Source organism: Macaca fascicularis, chromosome X, assembly GCF_037993035.2.
Source record: "Macaca fascicularis isolate 582-1 chromosome X, T2T-MFA8v1.1".
Taxonomy (NCBI): Eukaryota; Metazoa; Chordata; class Mammalia; order Primates; family Cercopithecidae; genus Macaca; species Macaca fascicularis.
In genome coordinates this window covers 126,156,345-126,174,571 of record NC_088395.1, presented here as the reverse complement: position 1 = coordinate 126,174,571, position 18,227 = coordinate 126,156,345, and the positions used below count along the sequence as shown (strand labels likewise).

At 45.5% G+C, this 18,227-nt stretch overlaps 1 long non-coding RNA gene across 1 annotated transcript; it reads left to right on the top strand.

Moving 5' to 3' along the window:
- Positions 1-5,597: 5,597 nt before the first annotated feature.
- Positions 5,598-15,951, top strand: LOC135969022 (uncharacterized). The gene is made up of 2 exons (XR_010584073.2): positions 5,598-5,925; positions 13,569-15,951. It is a non-coding gene; the product is annotated as an uncharacterized lncRNA (long non-coding RNA).
- The last annotated feature ends 2,276 nt before the right edge of the window (positions 15,952-18,227 follow it).

The following is an 18,227-nucleotide window of genomic DNA, read 5'->3' as shown; positions in this document are numbered from 1 at the left end:
TGGGTAATATATAAGAAAAGAGGTTTAATTGGTTCACAGTTCTGCAGGCTATACAAGCAAGACATCTGACATTGTTCATCTTTTGAGAGACCTCAAGGAGCTTTTACTCATGGCAGAAGGTGAAGCAGGAGCAGGCATCCCACATCACAGAGTAACCAAGGGAGTGAATGCGGGGAGGAGATGCCACACTTTACAACAACCAGCTCTGTAAGAACTCACTATGGAGAGGACAGCACCAAGCCATGAGGGATCTGCCCCATAACCCAAACACCCCACCAGGCCCCACCTGCAACACTGGGGATTATATTTCCATGAGATTTGGGTGGGGACAAATATCCAAACCACATCAACTATTCTGGTCCCATAAGAACAAAATGTTTAGACAACATCCTTGAGCTTTTGCCTGATTTTCATGCATCCTGCCAGCCCTTCCTGAGCCGCCGTGTCCAGCCTTATATGGATTTTTAAAAGAACAGAGGCCAGGCACGGTGGCTTCCACCTGTAATCCCAACACTTTGGGAGGCCGAGGCAGATGGATCACCTGAGGTCAGGAGTGTGAGACCAGCCTGGCCAATATGGCAAAACCCCATCTCAACCAAAAAATACAAAAAAAAATTTAGCCAGGCGTGGTGGCATGCACCTGTAGTCCAAATTTCTCAGGAGGCTCAGGCAGCAGAATGGCATGAACCCAGGAGGCAGAGGTTGCAGTGAGCAGAGATCACACCATTGCACTCCTGCCTAGGCGACAGAGCAAGACTCAGCACCCCCCAATGCCCCCACCCCCGGCAAAAAAAAAAAAAAGTCCGATCGTGATGGCACACAACTGTAGTCACAGCACTTTGGGAGGCCAAGGTGGGCACTTCACTTGAGGTCAGGGGTTTGAGACCAGCCTCTCCAACATGGCAAAACCCCGTCTCTACTAAAAATGCAAAAATTAGTCGGGCACAGTGGCAAGGGCTGTAATCTGAGCTACTTGGGAGGCTGAGGCAGAAGAATTACTTGAACCCGGCAGGCGGAGGTTGAGTGAGCCAAGATTATGCCACTGCACTCCTGCCTGGGCGACAGAGCCAGACTCCATCTCAAAAAAAAAAAAAAAGAAAAAGAAAAAAGAAAAGTTCCTGGAAAATAGAAATCAAAGAAACAAATATAAACTTCTCATTGTAACATGTAACATCCACCAAGGTAAAGACACTTTCGTAAGCAATGATACTTTCTATCTATTTATTTATTTATTTTTGTCTCTTGCTCACAATAATTACATTCTAACCATTTCATCCATCCCCTAAGAAGTGGAGGTCCTGGGAATTTAACCACATCAATGAAATATTTTTTACATTTATTAGCTGAAGAGAAATGGGTGCCCTTTACAGACTTTTTAAGATTAGGAAACAAAAAGGAGTCAGAAGGAGCTAAATCCCGACTGTAAGGTGGATGCCTAATGGTTTCCCATTGAAACTCTCAAAATTGCCCTTGTTTGATGAGAGGCATGAGCAGAAGCATTGCCGTGGTAGAAAAGGGCTCTCTGGTGAAGCTTTCCTGGGCATTTTGCTGCTAAAGCTTTGGCTTTCTCAAAACACTCTCATAATAAGCAGACATTATTTTTCTTCGGCCCTCCAGAAAGTCAACAAGGAAGGTTCCTCAAGCAGCTCCAAAAACTATTGCCATGACCTTTGCTCTTGGCCAGTCCAGTTTTGCTTTGACTGGACCACTTCCACCTCTTCGGAGCCATTATTTTGATTGTGCTTTGTCTTCAGAGTCATACTGAGAAAGCCATGTTTAACCTCCTATTACACTTTCCAAATAGATGCTTCATGATCTATTGGTTGGTGCAAACATAATTGCAGCTTTTGACATTCCATACCATAAACTGCAATTAATATGCAGCAACCTAATATATCTCACTTGTTTAAAATTTCCATTGAAATCTCTGTTCTTGTCTGCAGCTGATCTGGTTTCGGCACCCATCAAGTAGAAAGTTTGCTCAACTTTTAATTGTGTAAGCTGAACCTATTGAAATGTGTATGGTGTTGTTGGCTGTTGTTTCTGCTGTTAATTGTTGGTCCTTTTCTTTTGTTGTTGTTTTTTTGTTTGTTTGTTTTTTTTTGAGACAGAGTCTCGCTCTGTCACCCAGGCTGGAGTGCAGTGGCGCGATCTCGGCTCACTGCAAGCTCCGCCTCCTGGGTTCACGCCATTCTCCTGCCTCAGCCTCCCGAGTAGCTGGGACTACAGGCGCCCGCCACCACACCCGGCTAATTTTTTGTATTTTTAGTAGAGATGGGGTTTCACCGTGCTAGCAAGGATGGTCTCGATCTCCTGACCTCGTGATCCGCCCATCTCAGCCTCCCAAAGTGCTGGGATTATAGGTGTGAGCCACCGCGCCCGGCCTTTTTTTTTTTTTTTTTTTTTGAGACAGAACCTGACTCTGTCACCCAAGCTGGAGGCCAGTGGCACGATCTTGGCTCACTGCAACCCCTACCTCCAGGTCCAATGATTCTTCTGCCTCAGCTTCCCAAGTAGCTGGGATTATAGGCACCCTCCACTGCACCCAACTAATTTCTATATTTTTCTTAGATATGGAGTTTCACCATGTTGGCCAGGCTGGTCTCGAACTCCTGACCACAAGTGATCTGCCCACCTTGGCCTCCCAGAGTGCTGGGATTACAGGGGTGCCATGCGTCTGGCTGAAGCTTTCCAGTTAGAGCACAAACAGGATTAATTTTTTTCCTTGCAGATTGATGTGGATGACCTGCTGCTGCAGGCTTCATATTCAACATCATCTTGTCCCTTCTTACAAGTTATCCATTTGTAAACTGCTGATCTCTTTAGGGGCACTGTCCTCATAAACTCTGGGTAAAGCATCAGTGATTTTACCGTTCTTCCACCCAAGCTTCATCTTAAATTTTGTGTTTGTTCTTCCTTCAATTTTAGCAGAATCTATTTTGCTCTGATAGGGGCTCTTTTCAAACTGATGACTTCTCCTTTTTAATGCCACAAGGTAGATCCTGTCGAGATATTTTTTAACGAGTTAGTAGCAGTTTATTTTAGTGCCAAAAGATTTTGCAATCCATGCATAGTTTCTTGATAATACACATTTTCCGTGGACTTTTTGAAGACTTCTCATATGGCTGTTGATAAGATTGGGCTCTGCGCCCACACCCAAATCTCATCTTAAATTGTAATTCTCATGTGTCAAGGGAGGAGCTTGGTGGGAGGTGATTGGATTCAGGGTCGGCGGGCAGTTTCCCACATGCTTATTTCGTGATAGTGAGTAAGTCTCACAAGGTCTGATGGTTTTAAACAAGGCAGTTTTTCCTATGCTCGCACTTCACCTCTAGTCTGCTGCCATATAAGACGTGCCCACTTCCCCTTCTACCATGATTGTAAATTTCCTGAGGCTCCCCCAGCCATGGGAAACAGTGAGTTAATTAAACCTTTTCTCTTTATATATTACCCATTTTCAGGCATTTCTTTCTACCAGTGGGGAAAACAGCTAATACAGCTATGAAAGAAATGGAGATACATAGGTTAATGGTTTTACTGAAGCATCATTTTAAGTATGAGAAAGTAAGTTTAGAAGCCAAAAGGAAAGCTCTAGAAGGATGAAGAGCCAAGAGAAAGAGGCAGTGAATACTGTAGACTTCCTCCAAAGGCAGGTGAAAATGGTAGCCAAGGTAGAGGTTAGAGGAGAAACAGTGCTCCTGAACCATGAGGTGTGAGCTGACATTGCCTGTTTGTCTAGCCTGTTGCTAGCCATCTCAAGGCCATTTTCATGTCAGCAACTCCCTCTTTTGTTCTACTTGCCTTGCCTGTCCAGCTCTGGGTAAACCACCCATCCCCACCCCACCCTCTTAAATTTCTTCCACCCTCTGATTCATTTAGCAAACATGTACCAATCACTGACTATGTGCCAGGCCCTGGAGGTCAAGGATTCAAATAAATCCTTGTGCATATGGAACTCATGTTTCAGTGTTGGCAAGAGACAAATAGCAATAATCAGATCATGATGCACAATGTCAGAAGGGTTGTAGTAGTACAGGGTGGTGTGGGAGCCTCCTGCCCCTAAGCTGCAAGTGATCCTGGAGAAAACCCTTCAAGGAGATCAACTGGTGAAACCACAGGAGGGCCCTCCCTCCTGCTAAGCAATTTCTAAAATCCATCTTGAATTAATATCCTTTCCTCAGCGCTACTTTTCTTCTTCTAATTTGCTGCCTTGTTCTCCTTTCTTGTGTTGCAGGCAAGAGGGGTGAGGACCACTTCCTCATAAAGCATAATTTCATGTCCTTAATAACTATAGACTAGGCACAGTGGCTCATGCCTATAATCCCAGCACTTTGGGAGGCCGAGGCGGGTGGATCACTTGAGGTCAGCAGTTGGAGACGAACCTGGCCTAAATGGTGAAACCCTGTCTCTACTAAAAATATAAAAATTAGTCCAGCATGGTGGCATGCACCTGTAGTCCTAGCTGCTTGGGAGACTAAGGCAGGAGAATTGCTTGAACCCAGGAGGCAGAGGTTGCAATGAGCCAAGATGGCACCACTGCACTCTAGCCTGGGCAGCAAGAGTGAAACTTACCTCAAAAAAAAAAAAAAAAGAAAAGAAAAGAAAAGAAAGAAATAGGCCAGGCCGGGCGCGGTGGCTCAAGCCTGTAATCCCAGCACTTTGGGAGGCCGAGACGGGTGGATCACGAGGTCAGGAGATCGAGACCATCCTGGCGAACACCGTGAAACCCCGTCTCTACTAAAAAAAATACAAAAAACTAGCCGGGCGAGGTGGCGGGCGCCTGTAGTCCCAGCTACTCGGGAGGCTGAGGCAGGAGAATGGCGTAAACCTGGGAGGCGGAGCTTGCAGTGAGCTGAGATCCGGCCACTGCACTCCAGCCCGGGCTACAGAGCGAGACTCCGTCTCAAAAAAAAAAAAAAAAGAAAGAAAGAAATAGGCCAGGGATGAGGGCTCATGCAGGTAATCCTAACTTTTGGGAGGCCAAGGCAGATCATTTAACTTCAGGAGTTCGAGACCAGCCTGGATAACATAGGGAGACCCCATTTCTATTAAAAAATTTAAAACTTAGCCCAGTGTGGTACAGCGTGCCTGCAATCCCAACTACTAGGGAGCTGAGGTGGGAGGATCGCTTGAGTCTAGAATGTCAAGACTGCAGTGAGCCCCGATCTTGCCACTGGCACTTCAGCCTGGGTGACACAATGAGACCAAGTCGCCAAAAAAAAAAAAAAAAAAGTGATACCAGCCTTATAAAATAATAATGAGGAAATGATTACTTTTCTTTGGAGATGGAGAGAGGAAGTGGGCAAGTTGTCATTTACCGTGCCCTCACATTTTTGGTCTTAAATGATTGGGCTTTAGTATATATTAATATATAAAGTAAAACCCGAAAATCCCATGTAAAAGCTTAGTAGCATTGTTGTAACAGTATCATATTTCATTGTACTTCAGGATCATCCACGGATGCAGCGTTACCATCCAGGAGCTCGAAGCCGAGGTCGACTCTGGCACCCTGATGACAAGTCTGGAGATTCAGCAGTAGAAAGAAAGCAGGAAAGTGGTATTAGCCATAGAAAAGAAGAGGAGAGGCCGGGCGTGGTGGCTCACGCCTGTAATCCCAGCATTTTAGGAGGCCAAGATGGGTGGATCACCTGAGGTCAGGACTTTGAGACCAGTCTGGTCAACATGGTGAAACCCCATCTCTACTAAAAATACAAAAATTAGCTGGGCTTAGTTGCAGGCACCTGTAGTCCCAGCTACTCGGGAGGCTGAGGCAGGAGAATTGATTAAACTCGGGAGGTGGAAGTTGCAGTGAGCCATGATCATGCAACTGCACTCCAGCCTGGATGACACTAGGGTGGCTCTATCTCCCCCGCCCCAAAAAAAAGAATGAAAGAAAAGAAGAGGAGAGGAGTACGCAACAGAAGAGTAAGTTTTGTCTCAAAGCAGGAATCCGATCAGAGGTTCAGAATTGGAAGTACAATTTTATTGTTTTTGCAATTCCTATAAATTAAAGTGTCAGAAAATGCTGATGGCGAGGACATGCATTGCAATTTGCAGGGGGAAATGTCAAGTGAGGACTTCATCACATATGACACAAGAGAAAAGTAAGAGCTGGTTTTAAAATCAAAAGCTGTTGTTCATCCTGAATTGAATTTCTAAATTTTGGTGGAGCAGAGTCGCTTTGAAGCCTTATTCCCATCTATTTCTATTGCATTGCTAATGTAACTGTTGACTTTGGGTAGTGTAGAAGCAACAAGCATGTCCTTGTAGTATAAGTACAGGGAAGGATAGAACAAACTTTCATTGATGCAAACATTTAGTAATGTTACTTCTGTATCCAATGTCCTAAAGTACTTTAGTTTTTTTATTTGCTTACATAAGCTTAGCATGAAGAATATTTTTAAACATCTCATTTTGTCTCCAGCATTTTTTCTATTAAGGGGTAAAATGTAGTCTTTTTTTTTTTTTTTTTTTTTTTTTGAGATGGAGTCTCGCTCTGCCGCCCAGGCTGGAGTGCAGTGGCCGGATCTCAGCTCACTGCAAGCTCCGCCTCCCAGGTTTACGCCATTCTCCTGCCTCAGCCTCCCGAGTAGCTGGGACCACAGGCGCCCGCCACCTTGCCCGGCTAGTTTTTTGTATTTTTTAGTAGAGACGGGGTTTCACCGTGTTAGCCAGGATGGTCTCGATCTCCTGACCTCGTGATCCACCCGTCTCGGCCTCCCAAAGTGCTGGGATTACAGGCTTGAGCCACCGCGCCCGGCCTGGGGTAAAATGTAGTCCTTGTTGGATTCTTGACAATCTAGTTTGTTTCATCTCAGGTCTCATGATCTGAGTGCTTCCTCTCCAGGAAGGAAACTGCACCAATGTCTCTTGTTGTTACATATCAGCTTTTAGTTTCAGGTGTTTTGTTTTGATGTCAATACATAGTAACAGCATTCAACTATGAAGCTAAGTATAGTGAGTAACTTTAGTAAATAGCTGTGAGTTTTGAGAAATTAAATTTTTTGATACTGAATTAGCCTCTTGGAAGTATTGAAAGCAGATGAATGATATTAGTTTCGGCCTTCACAGGCATTGTCTTTGTTTTGTCTACCAGAGAAAGATCAGTTCATGGTTCACTCCTGTATTCTTGCATTGCTATAAAGAAATGCCTGAGACTGGGTAGTTTATAAGAAAAGAGGTTTAATTGGTTCACAGTTCTGCAGGCTGTACAAGCATGGCATCTGACATCTCTCAGCTTCTGGGAGGCCTCAGGGAGCTTTTACTCATGGTGGAAGGTGAAGCAGGAGCAGGCATCTCACATCACAGAGTGAGCAAGAGAGTGAGTGCGGGGAGGAGATGCCACACTTTACAACAACCAGCTCTGTAAGCACTCACTATGGAGAGGACAGCACCAAGCCATGAGGGATCTGCCCCATAACCCAAACACCCCACCAGGCCCCACCTGCAACACTGGGGATTATATTTCCATGAGATTTAGGTGGGGACAAATTTCAAAACTACATCAACTATTCTGGTCCCATAAGAACAAAATGTTTAGACAACATCCTTGAGCTTTTGCCTGATTTTCATTCATCTTGCCAGCCCTTCCTAACATGGCATCTGTTTGCCAGATGCCTAGGCTCAAACAATCTGTCCACTGTAGCCTCGAAAAGTGCTGGGATTACACGGTGGCATAAGCCACCGTGTCCAGCTTTATATAGATTTTTAAAAGAACAGAGGCCAGGGGCAGTGGATCATGCCTGTAATCCCAGCACTTTGGGAGGCTGAGGCGGTTGGATCACCTGAGGTCAGGAGTTCGAGACCAGACTGGCCAGCATGGTGAAACTCCATCTCTACCAAAAAATAAAAATAAATTTTAAAAAAATTGGCCGGGCTTGGTGGAGTGCACCTGTAGTCCAAACTCCTCGGGAGGCTCAGGCAGGAGAATCACTTGAACTCAAGAAGCAGAGGTTCCAGTGAGCAGAGATCTCACCACTGCACTCCTGCCTGAGCGACAGAGTTAGACTTCATCTGCACCCCCACCCCCCACCACACTCAAAAAAAGACCAGGTATGGTGGCACATGCCTTGTAGTCCCAGCACTTTGGGAGGCCAAGGTGGGTGGATCACCTGAGGTCAGGAGTTTGAGAACAGCCTGGCCAACATGGTAAAACCCCATCTCTACCAAAAAATACAAAAAAAAATTGGGCTGGGCTTGGTGGAGCACACCTGTAGTCCAAACTTCTCGGGAGGCTCAGGCAGGAGAATCACTTCAACTCGGGAGGCAGAGGTTGTAGTGAACCTAGATCTCACCACTGCACTCCTGTCTGAGCGACAGAGGGAGACTCCATCCCCACCAACAAAAAGGCTGGGCATGCTGGCACATGCCTGTAGTCCCAGCACTTTGGGAGGCCGAGGCGGGCACTTCACCTGAGGTCAGGAGTTCAAGACCAACCTTGCCAACGTGGTGAAACCCAGTCTGTACTAAAAATACAAAAATTAGCCAGGCACAGTGGAGGGCTCCTGTAATCCCAGCTAGTCAGGAGGCTGAGGCTGGAGAATCACTTGAACCCGAGAGGTGGAGATTGCAGTGAGCCAAGATCGCACCACTGCACTCCTGCCTGGGCAACAGAACCAGACTCCATCTCAAAAAAAAAAAAAGTAAAAACAGAAAAGTTTGTGGAAAATAGAAATAAAAGAAAAAAATATAAACTTCTCATCATAAGATCCACCAAGGTCAAGACACTTTTGTAAGCAATGATACTAGCCATTTATGTATGTATGTATGTATGTATGTATGTATGTATGTATGTATGTCTCTTGTTCACAACAATTACATACTAGCCATTTCATCCATCCCCTAAGAAGTGGGAATTTAACCACTTCAGTGAAATCTTTTTTACATTATTAACTGAAGAGAAATGGTTGCCCTTTATAGACTTTTTAAAATTAGGAAACAAAAAAAGTGTCAGAAGGAGCTAAATCCTGACTGTAAGGTGGATGCCTAATGGTTTCCCATTGAAACTCTCAAAATTGCCCTTGTTTGATGAGAGGCATGAGCGGAAGCATTGCCGTGGTAGAAAAGGACTCTCTGGTGAAGCTTTCCTGGGCATTTTGCTGCTAAAGCTTTGGCTTTCTCAAAACACTCTCATAATAAGCAGGTGTTGCTCGGGCACGGTGGCTCACGCCTGTAATCCCAGCACTCTGGGAGGCTGAGACAGGAGGATCACGAAGTCAGCAGTTCGAGACAAGCCTGACCAACATGGTGAAACCTTGTTTCTACTAAAAATACAAAAATTAGCCAGGCATAGTGGTGCATGCCTATAATCCCAGCTACTCAGGAGGCTGAGGCAGGAGAATAGCTTGAACCTGGGAGGCAGAGGTTGCAGTGAGCCGAGATTGTGCCACTGCAGTCTAGCCTGGGTGACAGAGCGAGACTTGGTCTCAAAAAAAAAAAAAAAAAAAAAAAAAAAGCAGGTGTTATTATTCTTCGACCCTCCAGAAAGTCAATAAGGAAAGTTGCTCAAGCAGCTCAAAAAACTATTGCCATGACCTTTGCTCTTGACCAGTCCAGTTTTGTTTTGACTGGATTACTTCCACCTCTTCAGAGTCATTGCTTTGATAGTGCTTTGTCTTCAGTGTTATACTGGGAAACCCACATATCACCTCCTATTACACTTTCCCAATAGATGCTTCATGATCTATTGGTTGGTGCAAACATAATTGCGGCTTTTGACATTCCATGGCATAAACCGTAATTAATATGCAGCAACCTAATGTCACTTGTTTAAAATTTCCATTGCAACCTCTGTTCTTGTCTGCAGCTGATCTGGTTTTGGCACCCATCGAGTGGAAAGTTTGCTCAACTTTGAATTTTTCAGTCAGAATTTTGTAAGCTGAACCAATTGTGATGTCTATGGTGATGGCTGTTGTTTTTGCTGTTAATCATTGGTCTCAGTCTGTCACGAAGGCTGGAGGCCAGTGGCACAATCTTGGCTCACTGCAACCTCTGCTTCCCGGGTTCAATGATTCTCCTGCCTCGGTCTCCCGAGTAGTTGGGATTACAGACACCTGCCACCACACCCAGTTAATTTTTGTATTTTTATTACAGACAGGGTTTCACCATGTGGGCTAGGTTGGTCTGAAACTCCTGACCTCAGGTGACCTGCCCACCGTGGCCTCCCAGAGTGCTGGAATTACAGGGGTGGCCCGCCATGCCCGGCTGATGCTTTTCAGTTAAAGCACAAAGAGGATTTTTTTGTTGTTGTTTTTTGAGAAGGAATCTCACTCTGTTGCCCAGGCTGGAGTGCAGTGGCATGATCTCAGCTCACCACAACCTCCGCCTCCTGGGTTCAAGCGATTCTCCTGCATCAGCCTCCCGAGTAGCTGGGACTACAGGCACATGCCACCAAGCCTGATTAATTTTTGTATTTTTAGTAGAGATGGAGTTTCGCTATGTTGGTCAGGCTGATCTTGAACTCCTGAACTTGTGATCCGCCCACCTCAGCCTCCCAAAGTGCTGGGATTACAGTAGTGAGCCACTGCGCCCAGCCTGATTTTTTCCCTTGCATATTGATGTGGATGGCCTGCTGCTGCAGGCTTCATCGTCAACATCGTCTTGTCCCTTCTTACAAGTTATCCATTTGCAAACTGCTGATCTCTTTAGGGGCATTGTCCTCATAAACTTGTGGTAAATCATCAGTGATTTCACCATTCTTCCACCCAAGCTTCATCTTAAATTTTATGTTTGTTCTTCCTTCAATTTTAGCAGAATTCATTTTTCACTGATAGGGGCTCTTTTCAAACTGATTCCTTCTCCTTTTTAATGCCTCAAACTAGATCCTGTCAAGATATTTTTTGACGAGTTAGTACCAGTTTATTTTGGTGCCAAAAGATTTTGCAATCCATGCATAGTTTCTTCATAATACACATTTTCCATGGACTTTTTGAAGACTTCTTATATGGCTGTTGATATGAGCTCTGTTCCCGCACCCAAATTTCATCTTAAATTGTAATCCTTGTGTGTCAAGGGAGGAGCTTGGTGGGAGGTGATTGGATTGTGGGGGCAGTCTCCCACATGCTGATCTTGTGATAGTAAGTCTCACGAGATACGACAGTTTTAAACAAGGCAGTTTTTCCTATGCTCGCACTTCACCTCTAGTCTGCTGCCATGTAGCATGTGTCCACTTCCCTTTCTGCCATGATTGTAAGTTTCCTGAGGTTCCCCCAGCCATGCGGAACTGTGAGTCAATTAAACCTCTTCGGCTGGGCTTAGTGGCTCACCCCTGTAATCCCAGCTTTGGGAAGCCAAGGCCGGTGGATCACCTGAGGTCAGGAGTTCCAGACCAGCCTGGCAAACATGGAGAAACCCCGTCTCTACTAAAAATACAAAAATTAGCTGGGTGTGCTTATGCCCACCTTTAATTCCAGCTACTCAGGAGGCTGAGGCAGCAGAAGCACTTAAACCTGGAAGGCGGAGGTTGTGGTCAGCTGAGATTACACCATTGCACTCCAGCCTGGGTGACAAGAGCGAGTCTACATCTCATTAAAATAAATAAATAAATAAAATAAAATAAAATAATTAAACCTCTTATCTTTATATATTACCCAGCCTTGGGTATTTTTTCTACTAGTGTGAAAACCGATTAATATAGCTGTGAAAGAAATGGAGATACATAGGTTAATGGTGTTAATAAAGCTTTATTTTAAATACGAGAAAGTAAGTAAGTTTAGAAGCCAAAAGGTAAGCTCTAGAAGGATGAGTACTCAAGAGAAAGAGACAGTGAATACTGTAGGCTTCCTGCAAAGGCAGGTGAAAATGGAAGCCAAGATAGAGGTTAGAAGAGTTGGCCTTAGGAGAAGCAACGCTTCTGAACCACCAGGCATGAGTTGACATTCCTTGCCTCTTTGTCTAGCCTGTTGCCAGCCATCTCAAGGCAGTTTTCATATCAGCACCTCCCTCTTTTGTTCTACTTGCCTTCCCTGTCCAGCTCTGGATAAACCACCCATCCCCACCCCACCCTCTTAGATTTCTTCCATTTGCTCATTCATTTAGCAAACATGTACCAATCATTGATTCTGTGCCAGGCCCTGGGGTCAAGGATTCAAATAAGTCCTTGTGCATGTGGAACTCATGTTTCAGTGTTGGCAAGAAACAAATAGCAATAATCACATCATGATGGACAATGTCAGAAGGGTCGTAGTAGCACAGGGTGTTGTGGGAGCCTCCTGCCCCTAAGCTGCAAGTGTCGCTGGAGAAAATCCCTCAACCAGATCAACTGGTGAAACCACAGGAGGCCCTCCCTCCTGTAAAGCAATTTTTACCATCAGTCTTGAATTGATATCCTTTTCCCAGCGCCACCTTTCTTCTACTTTGTTCCGTTGCTCTCCTTTCTTGTGTTGCAGGCAAGGGGGGTGAGGACCACTTCCTCATAAAGCATAATTTCATGTCCTTAGTAACTATAGGCCAGGCACAGTGGCTCATGCCTGTAATCCCAGCACTTTGGGAGGCTGAGATGGTGGCTCACTTGAGGTCAGCAGTTGGAGACGAACCTGGCCCCCATGGTGAAACCCCGTCTCTACTAAAAATACAAAAATTAGCCGGGCTTGGTGGTGTGCACCTGTAGTCCCAGCTACTCAGCAGACTAAGGCAGGAGAATCGCTTGAACCTGGGAGGCAGAGGTTGCAGTGAGCCGAGATTGCACCACTGCACTCCAGCCTGGACAACCAGAGCGAAACTTCCTCTAAAAAAAAAAAAAAGGCCAGGCGTGGTGGCTCACACCTGTAATCCCAGCACTTTGGGATGCCGAGGCAGGCAGATCATAAGGTCAGGAGTTTGAGACCAGCCTGACCAACATGGTGAAACCCCGTCTCTACTAAAAATACAAAAAATTAGCCAGGCATAGTGGCGGGCACCTGTAATCCCAGCTACTCAGGAGGCTGAGGCAGGAGAATCACTTGAACCCAGGAGGCGGAGGTTGCAATGAGCTGAGATTGCGGCACCGCACTCCAGCCTGGGCGACAGAGCGAGACTCTGTCTCAAATTAATTAATTAATTAATTAATTAAGAAAAAGAAATGGGCCGGGCATGATGGCTCATGCAGGTAATCCTAGCATTTGGGAGGCCAAGGCGGGAGAATCATTTAACTTCAGGAGTTCGAAGTCAGCCTGGATAACCTAGGGAGACCCCATCTCTATTCAAAATTTTAAGTTAGCCCAGTGTGGTAAAGCATGCCTGCAATCCCAGCTAGTAGGGAGCTGAGGTGGGAGGATCGCTTGAGTCTGGAATGTCGAGGCTGCTGTGAGCCACGATCTTGCCATTTGCACTTCAGCCTGAGTGACAAAATGAGACCATGTCTCTAAGAAAAATAAGTTGTACCAGGCTTATAAAATAATAATTAGGAAATGGTTGCTTTTCTCTGGAGATGGAGAGAGGAAGTAAGCAGGTTATCATTTACCACACCCTCATATATTTGGTCTTAAATGACTGGACTTTAGTATATATTAATATATAAGTTATGACTTGAAAATCCCATGTAAAAGCTTAGCAGCATTGTTGTAACAGTATCATATTTCATTGTACTTCAGGATCATCCAGGGATGCAGCGTTACCATCCAGGAGCTCGAAGCCAAGGTCGACTCTGGCATCCTGATGACATAACCAAGTCTGGAGATTCAGCAGTAGAAAGAAAGCAGGAAAGTGGTATTAGCCATACAAAAGAAGAGGAGAGGCCAGGTGTGATGGTTCACGCCTGTAATCCCAGCACCTTGGGAGGCTGAGGCGGGTGAATCACCTGAGGTCAGGAGTTCGAGACCAGCCTGGCCAATATGGTGAAACCCCGTCTCTACTGAAAATATAGGCATGGTGGCAGGTGTCTGTAGTCCCAGGTACTTGGGAGGCTGAGGCAGGAGAATCGCTTGAACTCAGGAGGCAGAGGTTGCAGTAAGCCGTGATCTTGTCACTGCACTCCAGCCTGGGCAACAGAGCAAGACTGTCTCAAAAAAAAGAGAAGAAGAGTAGAGGACTGTGCAGCAAGGAGTAAGTTTTGCCTCAAAGCAGGAATCTGATCAGAGGTTCAGAATTGGAAGTACAATTTCATTGTTTTTGCAATTTCTATAAATTAAAGTGTCAGAAAAAAGGTGACAGTGAGGACATGCATTGCAATTTGCAGGGGGAAGTGTCAAGTGAGGACTTCGTCACATATGACATGAGAGAAAAGTAAGAGCTGGTTCTAAAATCAAAAGCTGTTGTTCATCCGAGATTGAGTTTCTAAATTTCGGTGGAGCAGAGTCGCTTTGAAGTCTTGTTCCAATCTATTTCTACTGAATTGTTAATGATAACTGTTGACTTTGGGTAGTATAGAAGCAATAAGCATGTCCTTATAGTACAAGTACAGGGAAGGATAGAACAAACTTTCATTGATGCAAACATTTAAATAGTCATGTTACTTCCGTATCCAATATCCTCAAGTTTTAGGATTAGTTTTAGTTTTTTATTTGCTTATCTAAGCTTGGCATGAAGAATATTTTTAAACATCATGTTTTGTCTTCAGCATTTTTTCTATTAAGAGGTGAAATGTAGTCCTTGTTTGATTCTTGACAATCCAGTGTGTGTTTGATCTTAGGTCTCATGATCTGAGTGCATACCCTCTCCAGGAAGGAAACTGCACCAATGTCTGTTCCTGTTAAATAGCAACTTTTGGCCGGGCGCGGTGGCTCAAGCCTGTAATCCCAGCACTTTGGGAGGCCGAGACGGGCGGATCACGAGGTCAGGAGATCAAGACCATCCTGGCTAACACGGTGAAACCCCGTCTCTACTAAAAAATACAAAAAAACTAGCCGGGCGAGGTGGCGGGCGCCTGTAGTCCCAGCTACTCGGGAGGCTGAGGCAGGAGAATGGTGTAAACTCGGGCGGCGGAGCTTGCAGTGAGCTGAGATCCGGCCACTGCACTCCAGCTTGGGCGACAGAGCGAGACTCCGTCTCAAAAAAAAAAAAAAATAGCAACTTTTAGTCTCAGCTTGTTTTGTTTTGATGTCAATAAATAGTAACAGCATTCAAGTCTGAAGCTAAGTGTAGTGAGTAACTTTAGTAAATAGCTGTGAATTTTGAGAAATTAATTTTTTGATACTGAATTAACCTCTTTGGAGTTTGGAAAGCAGATGAATGATATTAGTTTCTGCCTTCACTAGCATGCCTTTGTTTTGTCCACCAGGGAATGATCAGTTCATGGTTCACTCCTGTATTAGGCCGTCCTTGCATTGCTAAAAAGAAACACCTGAGACTGGGTAGTTGATAAGAAAAGAGTTTTGGCCAGGCACGGTGGCTCATGCCTGTCATCCCAGCACTTTGTAAGGCGGAGGTGGGATGACTACTTGATGTCAGGAGTTCAAGACCAGCCTGGCTAATATGGTGAAACCCCGTCTCTACTAAAAATACAAAAAAAAAATAACCGGGCATAGTGGCACGCTCCTGTAATCCAAGCTGTTCGGGAGGCCAAGGCAAGAGAATCGCTTGAACCCAGGAGGCAGAAGTTGCAGTGAGCCAAGATCGCACCACTGCACTCCAGCCTGGGGGACAGAGTGAGACTCCATCTCAAAAAAAAAAAAAAAAAAGGAAAAGAAGTTTAATTAGTTCACAGTTCTGCAGGCTGTACAAGCATGGCATCTCACATTGCTCAGCTTCTGGGAGGCCTCAGGGAGCTTTTACTCATGGCAGAAGGTGAAGCAGGAGCAGGCATCTCACATCACGGAGTGAGCAAGGGAGTGCAGGGAGGAGATGCCACACTTTACAACAACCAGCTCTGTAAGAACTCACTGTGGAGAGGACAGCACCAAGCCATGAGGGATCTGCCCCATAACCCAAACACCCCACCAGGCCCCACCTGCAACACTGGGGATTATATTTCCATGAGATTTGGGTGGGGACAAATATCCAAACCACATCAACTATTCTGGTCCCATAAGAACAAAATGTTTAGACAACATCCTTGAGCTTTTGCCTGATTTTCATTCATTCTGCCAGCCCTTCCTAACATGGCGTCAGTTTGCCTTTACTTTCTAAATCACCACTTTATGTTTGTCCAGGTTTTAGAAACAAATAGCTGAAGAGGCAGGTACAAGAGCCACCAATAATGACTGAAAGTGAATGATTGTCAACTGGGCAAGAGTACTAAGGGAAGGGAAAATTTCAAGAAGGAAATTGGCTGACAATGTCCCATGCCACAGAGAGATTAAGGAAGACAAGAAATAGAAGTGTTCATTGGATTTGGCAGTCGTGATTTCATTAGTGAACTAATGAAACTGATGTCCTACAAGAGACAGAAACCATGTTACAGTGAGGGGTGAATGGCAGGTGGGAAATGGATGTATGTTTGGAACTCATCTGTTTTTCGGTGGTCATTGAAGTCATGGCCATGGATTCTGTCACTTAAGAGGGAGAGTGAAGTAGGAACAGAAGCAGACACCTAGGGCCCAACCTCGAAAAACTAACATTACATAGAGGTAAGGAAATGTATCTACAAAGGCAGAGAAGGACTAGCCAGAGAGTAGGAGAAAAACCAGAAGACTCTGGGTTACTTAATCCAAGAGAAAACTGTTTCAAGGAAGAGGAGTGGCCAGCAGGGTTGGATGCTGTGGAATGGTCAATTATGATGCCTGACAAAGGCCATGGCATTCAGTGACTTGCAAATCACTGATGCCCTAGAATTATGGGGCAGGGAAGTCAGATTGGGTTGAGAATAGAAAAGATATACACAACTTTTTAGAGAGGTCTGAGGGATCTTCAAAAGTTTGTGGACGCTTAGTTCTACTCTGAGGCCTCCTTCACATTCTCCTGAACATATCAATGTGTAATTATCAGAAAGAATCATGGCTTGCAATTAGTTCCTAGGTGGATTTTTTCTTTTTCTTTAAGACGGATTCTTGCTCTGTCACCCAGGCTGGAGTGCAGTGGTGGCATCTTGGCTCACTGCAACCTCCACCTCCTGAGTTGAAGAAATTCTCCTGCTTCTGCCTCCCAAGTAGCTGGATTATAGACACCTGGCACCACACATGGCTAATTTTTGTATTTTTTGTAGAGACAGGGTTTCACCATGTTGGCCAGGCTGGTCTCCAATTCCTGACCTCAAGTGATGTGCACACCTAAACCTCTCAATGGGCTGGGAGTACAGGCATGAGCCACTGGGCCCAGCCTGGATATATATTTTTTTCTTTTGAGGTAAGGTTTCTATCTGTCACCACCACTGGAGTACCATGGCACAATCACGGCTCACTGCAGCCTTGACCTTCTGGGTTCAGTTGACCCTCCCACATCAGCCTCCTGAGTAGCTGGGAATATAGGCAAAGGCCACCATGCCCAACTAACTTTTGTATTTTTTGTCAAGACAGGGTTTTCCCATGTTGCCCAGGCTATCTCAAACTCTTGGGCTCAAGCAGTCCGCCCCCCTTAGCCTCGCAAAGTGCTGGGATTACAGGTATGAGCCACTGTGTCCAGCCTGATGGATTTTTTTTTTTTGAGACTGAGTCTCCCTCTGTCACCAGACTGGAGTGCAGTGGCGCAATCTCGGCCCACTGCAACCTCCGCCTCAGGGTTTCAAGTGATTCTCCTGCCTCAGCCTCCCGAGTAGCTGTGGAACTTCAAGCATGCACCACCATGCCCAGCTAATTTTTGTATTTTTAATAGAGACAGGGTTTCACCATGTTGGCCAGGATGGTCTCGATCTCTTGACCTTGTGATTCGTCCACCTCAGCCTCCCAAAGTGCTGATATTACAGGTGTGAGCCACCACGCCCGGCCATGGACTTTTAAAAGAACAGACAATGGGTGCAGTGACTCACGCCTGTAATCCCAGCATTTTGGGAGGCCAAGGCAGGTGGACCACCTGAGGTCAGGAGTTCAAGACCAGCCTGGCCAACATGGTGAAACCCCATCTCTACTAAAAAATAGAACAAAAAAAATAGCCGTGTGTGGTGGTATGCACCTGTAGTACAAACTACTCAGGAGGCTCAGGCAGGAGAATCGCTTGACGCCAGGAGGCAGAGGTTGCAGTGAGCAGAGATCACATCACTGCACTCCAGCCTGGGCAACAGAGCCAGACTCTGTCTCAAAAAAAAAAAAAGTTTGGCCGGGCGCGGTGGCTCAAGCCTGTAATCCCAGCACTTTGGGAGGCCGAGACGGGCGGATCACGAGGTCAGGAGATCGAGACCATCCTGGTTAACATGGTGAAACCCCGTCTCTACTAAAAAATAC